The sequence below is a fragment of the Oncorhynchus mykiss genome, chromosome 8 (genome assembly GCF_057628025.1).
Source record: "Oncorhynchus mykiss isolate SJ-2025 chromosome 8, ASM5762802v1, whole genome shotgun sequence".
Lineage (NCBI taxonomy): Eukaryota > Metazoa > Chordata > Actinopteri > Salmoniformes > Salmonidae > Oncorhynchus > Oncorhynchus mykiss.
The window spans coordinates 77,497,518-77,506,451 of record NC_143029.1 but is presented as its reverse complement, the minus strand read 5'-3'; the positions used below and the strand labels follow the sequence as shown (position 1 = coordinate 77,506,451).

At 39.4% G+C, this 8,934-nt stretch overlaps 1 long non-coding RNA gene and 1 other non-coding gene across 2 annotated transcripts; one reads left to right on the top strand and one right to left on the bottom strand.

The window, feature by feature from the left end:
* Positions 1-2,819: 2,819 nt before the first annotated feature.
* trnae-cuc (transfer RNA glutamic acid (anticodon CUC)) lies at positions 2,820-2,891 on the bottom strand. The gene has a single exon. It is a non-coding gene; the product is annotated as a tRNA-Glu (tRNA).
* LOC110530633 (uncharacterized) lies at positions 2,880-6,920 on the top strand. Its single transcript, XR_016482640.1, has 2 exons — positions 2,880-3,041; positions 6,089-6,920. It is a non-coding gene; the product is annotated as an uncharacterized LOC110530633 (long non-coding RNA).
* Positions 6,921-8,934: the final 2,014 nt, after the last annotated feature.

Sequence of the window (8,934 nt, the reverse complement as noted above, 5' to 3'; positions counted from 1 at the left end):
TGTCATTATGGGGTATTGTGTGTAGATTGATGAGGGGGGGGGGGGGGGACGACAATTTAAGCAATTTTAGAATAAGGCGGAAATGTGGAAAAATGTGGAATGTGGAAAAAGTCAAAGGGTCTGAATACTTTCCGAATGCACTTTATTAGTCCAACACATTATACATTTTTCTGAAATACTCAGATGTTTCCTAATCACACAAAATGTAATTTAATTGTCATTGGGGTACAATTAAGCCGGTAATAATGGTGTCCCAGTCTACCAAATGCGAATTGAAAATATGTTGTTGCCTCATTGTATACAAATGGGTGTGTCATGCAGATTGTAATATATCAACATTAAATGTTTTTGTTGTGTGATTAGGAAACATCTTGAGGAGTTCAGAAATGTATCATGTGTTGGCCTAATATGTTGGATAGATGTTGAAAGAGTTTACAGATGACATAAATGCAGAAAGTGTCCCACTAATTTTGTTTGTCTCCATGGGCGAACCCTTTTTGATGCTAGAATTAATATTATCTCCTATATATGGTTTACCTAAGGACCCTCTATGAATGGTTGTGCCTAGAATCAGCTATGAAGAGTTCTACCAATAACCATTTTATCATGGTTATTTTAGTTCAACTACAAAGACTACCTCAATGATCTAAACTAGAACAACCAACTCAGTAACGGGTCCAATAAGTAATTAGTGCATTTACTAACAGATTGGTTTAGTTTAAAAAATACATGTTATTTATCTTTGTGTAGCATAAAATGTATCAACCAATCAATGTACATGCAAAAATAGATATTAAAACAATTCTAAAAATCCCCCTGCAGTAGAGCATGCTGGGAAATACTGTATGATACACAGTTGAAGTCGGAAGTTTACATACACTTAGGTTGGAGTCATTAAAAATTGTTTTTCAACCACTCCACATATTTCTTGTTAACAAACTATAGTTTTGGCAAGTCGGTTAGGACATCTACTTTTTGCATGACACAAGTAATTTTTCCAACAATTGTTTACAGACAGACTATTTCAATTATAATTCACCTCATCGCAATTCCAGTGGGTCAAAAGTTTACATATACTAAGTTGACTGTGCCTTTAAACAACTTGAAAAAATCCAGAAAAATTATGTCATGGCTTTAGAAGCTTCTGATATACTAATTGACATAATTTGAGTCAATTGGGGGTGTACCTGTGGATGTATTTCAAGTCCGACCTTCAAACTCAGTGCCTCTTTGCTTGACATCATGGGAAAATCAAAAGAAATCAACCAAGAGCTCAGATTTTTTTTTTGAGACCTCCACAAGTCTTGTTCATCCTTGGGAGCAATTTCCAAACGCCTGAAGGTACCATGTTCATCTGTACAAACAATAGTATGCAAGAATAAACACCATTGGACTATGAGGCTGTCATACTGCTTCTAGAGATGAACGTACTTTGGTGCGAAAAGTGCAAATCAATCCCAGAACAACAGCAAAGGACCCTGTGAAGATGCTGGAGGAAACAGGTACAAAAGTATCTATATCCACAGTAAAACGAGTCATATATCGACATAACCTGAAAGGCCGCTTAGCAAGGAAGAAGCCACTGCTCCAAAACCGCCATAAAAAAAGCCAGACTATGGTTTGCAACTGCACATGGGGACAAAGATCGTACTTTTTGAAGAAATGTTCCCTGGTCTGATGAAACAAAAATAGAACTGTTTGGTCATAATGACCATCGTTATGTTTGGAGGAAAAGGGGGAGGCTTGCAAGCCGAAGAACACCATCCCAACCGTGAAGCACAGGGGTGGCAGCATCATGTTGTGGGGGTGCTTTGCTGCAGGAGGGACTGGTGTACTTCACAAAATAGATGGCATCATGAAAGTGAAAATTATGTGGATATATTGAAGCAACATCTCAAGACATCAGTCAGGAAGTTGAAGCTTGGTCGCAAATGGGTCTTCCAAATAGACAATGACCCCAAGCATACTTCCAAAGTTGTGGCAAAATGGCTTAAGGACAACAAAGTCATGGTATTGGAGTGACCATCACAAAGCTCTGACCTCAATCCCATAGAAAATGTGTGGGCAGAACTGCAAAAGCGTGTGCAAGCAAGGAGGCCTACAAACCTGACTCAGTTACACCAGCTCTGTCAGGAGGAATGGCCCACAATTCACCCAACTTATTATGGGAAGCTTGTGGAAGGCTACCCAAAACATTTGACCCAAGTTAAACAATTTAAAGGCAATGCTACCAAGTACTAATTGAGTGTATGTAAACTTCTGACCCGCTGGGAATGTGATGAAAGAAATTAAAGCTGAAATAAATCATTCTCTCTACTACTATTCTGACATTTCACGTTCTTAAAATAAAGTGGTGAACCTAACTGACCTAAGGCAGGGAATTGTTACTAGGATTAAATGTCAGGAATTGTGAAAAACTGAGTTTAAATTTATTTGGCTAAGGTGTGTGTGTAAACTTCTGACTTCAACTCTATGGTTCTATGTAGCAGCCCTCTTGTCTTCTAAAGAACCCTTCTTGCTTTCCAAAGAATCATCAAATAACCCTTTCTTCCAAAAACAGTTCTTAGGATGTTGAAGGTTCTAGGTAGAACCCTGTTCTTCTGCAATTAACCATTTTTTTCTAAGCGTAAACCCTATGCTATAACTTGCTGAAAAATACTGAAAAAAATATTTGTAAAAAAGGGGTGTAACCAAACCTCCATCAGCTTCCCCCAACGTTGAGGAATGCAAGCCTACGTGTTGTTTAATTATTACATGCAGGCAAATATTGTACTTTTGATTGAGTGCGCAGGCTAGTGGATAAAATAGAAAAAAATATGTTCCCTGACCGGGAATCGAACCCGGGCCGCGGCGGTGAGAGCGCCGAATCCTAACCACTAGACCACCAGGGAATCTATACATGCAATCTACAGTACGTATTTTGTTGCTCATCAATTCTATGTCAAATTCTAAGGAGCTATAAAATATTTGGCTTTTGCGATGGGGACAGGAGCGCGCGGCGACCACTGAATTGTATAATCGACCCAGTCAGCGAGCTTTTAGTAAGTCGTTCTTCGCTATTACGTCGTCACCGTAAAGATTACTTGTTGACTTCCGCAAACCTTGTTTGTGTCAATTTTCGTAAATAGCTAACGTTATCTATCTAGGCTGCTACCCATGCTTGCACGCTCTAACGTTACTTAATACTGTACGTTTTACACTAACGTTAGCTATCTAAACGTGTTATTATTGTTCATTTTGTTATGTTAGCTACATAGCTTACTAGATAGTCTTCATTGTTGAACTGTGGATTTGAGGAAAGCTTGTTACATTGTTACCAAACAGACCTAGCTATGTGTTGCCTTCTCTTTGTGACATTATATTCGAGAGGTCATAATGAAGTGTGGGGCGAAAATCCCCTGGAGGGAGTCTGAATAATTGCAAATGGCGTCCCATAGACTAGAATGTAGTGTCTTAGAATCTCAATCGTCCTCAAATAGGCTATATATAACTTGTATTAGTCATTGCCTTTGGAACTTGTCCCATTCTTGGTATTTTTTTAAACGTCGATGGAACAGGGCAGGTTTTATTCATGCAGTTATGAAGTGCGCATACGACTAAGGTTAACCCAACTGGCCGGCTGATGGCGCTATTATGCCACCTACTACGGAGTCCATGGAATGCAATGGCATAGCTCAAACTTCATCTGACAGTTCTACTACGGAAAAGCCAGAGACAGCGAGACACCTTGACAAGACCCCTACCTCAGAAGTCTACATCCATGCAGCCTGAATGGATGATGTTTTATACTGAACAAAAATATGAACAAAATATGCAACAATTTCAAAGATTTTGCTGAGTTACAGTTCATATAAGGAAATCAGTCAATTGAAATTAATTAATTAGGCCCTAATCTATGAATTTCACATGACTGGGCAGGAGCGCAGCCATTGGTGGGCCTGGGACGGCGTAGGCCCACCCACTTGGGAGCCAGGCCCACCCAATGGGAATGAGTTGTTCCCCACAAGAGGCTTTATTGCAGACAGAAATACTCCTCAGCACCCCATCCCCCCCTTCCCTCAGACGAGGTGAAGAAGCCGGATGTGGAGGTCCTGGGGTGGCGTGGTTACACGTGGTCTGCGGTTGTGAGGCCCTGTTGGACGTACTGCCAAATTCTCTAAAACGATGTTGGAGGTGGCTTATGGTAGAGAAATTAACATTTTATTTTCTGGCAACAGCTCTGGTGGATATTCCTGCAGTCATCATGACAATTGCACTCTACCTCAAAACTTGAGACATCTGTGACATTGTATTGTATGACAAATCTGCACATTCTAGAGTGGCCTTTTATTGTCCCCAGCACAAGGGGCACCTGTGTAATGATCATGCTGTTTAATCAGCTTCTTGCCTATGCCGTTCTGTATATCTTTATGTACATATTCTTTATCCCTTTACACTTGTGTATATAAGGTAGTTGTTTTGGAATTGTTAGGTTAAATTACTCGTTGGTTATTACTGCATTGTCGGAACTAGAAGCACAAGCATTTCGCTACACTCACATTAACATCTGCTAACCATGTGTATGTGACAAATAAAATTTGATTTGATTTGATATGCAAAACCTGTCAAGTGGATTGATTATCTTGACAAAGGCTAAGATGCTCACAAACAGGGACGTAAACAAATGTGTGCACAACATTTGAGAGAAATAAGATTTTGTGCATATGGAACATTTCTGAGATTGTTTAATTCAGCTCATGAAACGTGGGACCAACACTTTACATGTTGCGTTTATATTTTTGTTCAGTGTATGTACGAACCGGTATGACACGAGCGTATAGCCGGCTGCATAGACTCCAGTTGGAAGCAGACAGAGGAAGAGACAAAGCGAGAAGGATAACTGGGCCCAAAATCTTGTCTTCTCCAGCAGGTGGCTTTTTTTTATTTTTTCACTCACCAAGCGAGGACTTTTGTATGGAGGTCGATGAGTGTCTAATTTGGTTAACAAAAAAAATGTATGGCTTATTTGCTACGTGTGGCTTATTTGACTGAATATATGTTTCGTAATGATTAGGTTGTTAAGAGTGTTCTGATATAAGTAGGACACGTGACATCACTGCAACAGAAAGAAAAAAAAACTTTATTTCGGAGTTGTGCCTGGTCGTCACTATTTACCACAGCCACAAAGTCCTAAACCCTGCCTATTTCTAAATAGTATATTCTTAAAATGTGATTTTAAACCTAACCACACTGCTAACATTATGCCTAACCTTAACTTTAAATGAAGACCAAAAAGCACATTTTTGTTTTCGTGATTTTTTACGATGTAGCCAATTTTTACTGTACGTGGTTGTACGAAGTCAATCACACTTCTGTGAAATCAAACTGTCCACTTAGGAAGCAACACTGATTGACAATAAATTTCACATGCTGTTGTGCAAATGGAATAGACAACAGGTGGAAATTATAGGCATTTAGCAAGACACCCCCAATAAAGGAGTGGTTCTGCAGGTGGGGAACACAGACCACTTCTCAGTTCCTATGCTTTCTGGCTGATGTTTTGGTCACTTTTGAATGCTGGCGGTGCTTTCACTCTAGTGGTAGCATGAGACAGAGTCTACAACCCACACAACTGGCTCAGGTAGTGCATCTCATCCAGGATGGCACATCAATGCGAGATGTGGCAAGAAGGTTTGCTGTGTCTGTCAGCGTAGTGTCCAGAGCATGGAGGCGCTACCAGGAGACAGGCCAGTACATCAGGAGACGTAGAGGAGGCCGTAGGAAGGCAACAACCCAGCAGCAGGACCGCTACCTCCGCCTTTGTGCAAGGAGGAGCACTGCCAGAGCCCTGCAAAATGACCTCCAGCAGGCCACAAATGTGCATGTGTCTGCTCAAACGGTCAGAAACAGACTCCATGAGGGTGGTATGAGGGCCCGACGTCCACAGGTGGGGTTGTGCTTACAGGTTTTAATAGTTTGTAGGAGCGCGCGTGTCTTTGGTAATATGACAAGGGGCGCTCTTTGAAAATGGGGCCATCTTAAAAATGTCTGTGGAATGGTTGTGTTGACTTATATTATGTTGTGTGTGTTTGTCCTCTGTTCTCCTCAGAGGGAAAGACATCCATGCGATCATCACCCTGGTCAATGCTGAAGTGAGAAAGATGGACGGCAAACTTCCTGTTAAGGATAACGATGGGAAACGTATTGGCTATGAGAAGGTTAAGAAATCACCAGATTCCAGAAACACCCTGACCAAGACGCTCATCTTTCCTGCTAAGACCACTTATACTTCATAATGAACTTTTGATTTGTTAATGAAACCCTTCATCTGTCAACCATCCATATGCTAATTCTACTTTCAGATGAAGGTTGTGATATGATAGCTTCCACACAGGCTGTGAATAGGCCTAATCATATGACGCTAGCTACATTCCAATGGTGATAGTCTAATTTTATCACTTTTAAAATGATGAGACAGGAACCACCATTACTGTTGGTGTCTTTATTTACCAGTTTGCTATATTTACATGTATGTGATATTTGATATAGTTTAGTTTCATGTAACGTATATAAGGCAGCTGGGAAGATGTGCCATTTTCTTTATTGACACAGAATATCACCAGGGATATACCAAAAGTGCAGTGACATTGCTGCAGCTTAATCAACACAACTAGGCTATATTTACTTTCACCAAAATAGCAATGTATTTGAAATGTGAAGATAGAACACTGAATCATCATGTTATGTAATTAAGTGGAGTTTCATAGCAAGAATAACATTTTATTGGTATCTCAACCCATAGTTTCAAGCTTACTTTATTCCATGATTTTATGTTATCCCATCTACTTATAACAGAATGTTTTACCATAATGTTACCTGCCTTTCCTGTCACATTTAAATATTTTATACATTTAGAAATAAAGGTTTATATTTTACCAACAGTTGGATTGCAGAAGCATTTTATATCATATTCCTGTTTAAGTTGAAAAAAATGTGAAACATATAAATGGAAAAGATATACACATATTTTACTGACCTCCTCGGTTTGGAATAGTATTGATGTAGACAAAGTAAAACAAATTGTGTTTTTCGTAATTAATGGATATGACACAGTCTACAGAGAGAGGAATAAAAATACTGCATATAGGATTTGCTTTGAACATAATTTGACTAATATCTTCTGTGGGCTCGCTGGCGGTTACTGCAATTTCTAAAATACTTTCACCGAGGTAAAGACAGTTTCAGGTTGGATATTTGCCTGTAGTTTTCCTTACGTCCACCAACAGCAGTTAGGAACCGTCAACATAGTGACAAATCACATTTCAATAGCTCTTTAACCATTACTCCTAACACTTTCAAAACTGGTTGTAGCTAACCCGATGGCATAGACACACATTGCACACCCTTTAGTTAAGTCAATTTTCATCCCACATGATTTTACATTCATTTTTCAAAATGTAGAATTTCAATAGCTCCTTGGTCATGTGACCTGACTCCAAACAAGGTTCAGTATGTCCACTGACTACCCTTCTATATTGCACACCCTTTAGTTTGTCCATTTTCATCTCACATGGTTTTACATAATTTTTTCAAAATGTAGATTTTCAATAGTGTGACCTACTGACCTCAAACAAGTTCAGAATGTCCACTGTCTATACCTTCATATCGCACACTCTGTTGTTTGTCTACTTTCATTTCATGCTATTAGATTTAAATCTGTAAGCTTTGCAGGCCTTCATTTTACATGGCTGTCAATAAAAAAAATGTTAAGTCAACAAATGTTCCATCCTCGCAATAACTATCTTTCACATGGACACTGAAAATGTGGGATGGATCAAGGACAGGAGAGGTGTTTGAACAGAGGTGCTTAAAGGAAGGCACACAGGTAGGCCTCATGAAAAACAATGTTTCATATGCTCTTTTTAATCACAGTAATAGGCAGTGATTTGTCAGTCACAGTGAGCTTGATAACGTGAAATAATCCTTTTCATAGCATCACTTTCATATACTGTACATTAAGACAAATCCTTCTACGTTGAGTATTAGAACGCAGTTTACATAACCTGATAATGTCTTGATATTTGAGTGCATTCACAACAAGCCACCTGCAGACAACTTACAAAATGCAATATTACATTCGAGGATTCGTTTTTCTGATGAAAATAGTTATTTGATGCATGGCCTACTATTTCTCATAAGAAACTAGCTCCCTGGTATACAGAAAATACCCGAGCTTTGAAGCAAGCTTCCAGAAAATTGGAACGGAAATGGCGCCACACCAAACTGGAAGTGTTCCGACTAGCTTGGAAAGACAGTACCGTGCAGTATCGAAGAGCCCTCACTGCTGCTCGATCATCCTATTTTTCCAACTTAATTGAGGAAAATAAGAACAATCAGAAATTTATTTTTGATAATGTCGCAAAGCTAAGTAAAAAGCAACATTCCCCAAGTGAGGATGGCTTTCACTTTAGCAGTAATAAATTCATGAACTTCTTTGAGGAAAAGATCATGATCATTAGAAAGCAAATTACGGACTCCTCTTTAAATCTGCGTATTCCTTCAAAGGTCAGTTGTCCTGAGTCTACACAACACTGCCAGGACCTAGGATCAAGAGAGACACTCAAGTGTTTTAGTACTATATCTCTTGACACAATTATGAAAATAATCATGGCCTCTAAACCTTCAAGCTGCATACTGGACCCTATTCCAACTAAACTACTGAAAGAGCTGCTTCCTGTGCTTGGCCCTCCTATGTTGAACATAATAAACGGCTCTCTATCCACCGGATGTGTACCAAACTCACTAAAAGTGGCAGTAATAAAGCCTCCCTTGAAAAAGCCAAACGTTGACCCAGAAAATATAAAAACCTATCGGCCTATATCAAATCTTCCATTCCTCTCAATTAAAAAAAAAAAAGCTGTTGCGCAGCAACTCACTGCCTTCCTGAAGACAAAC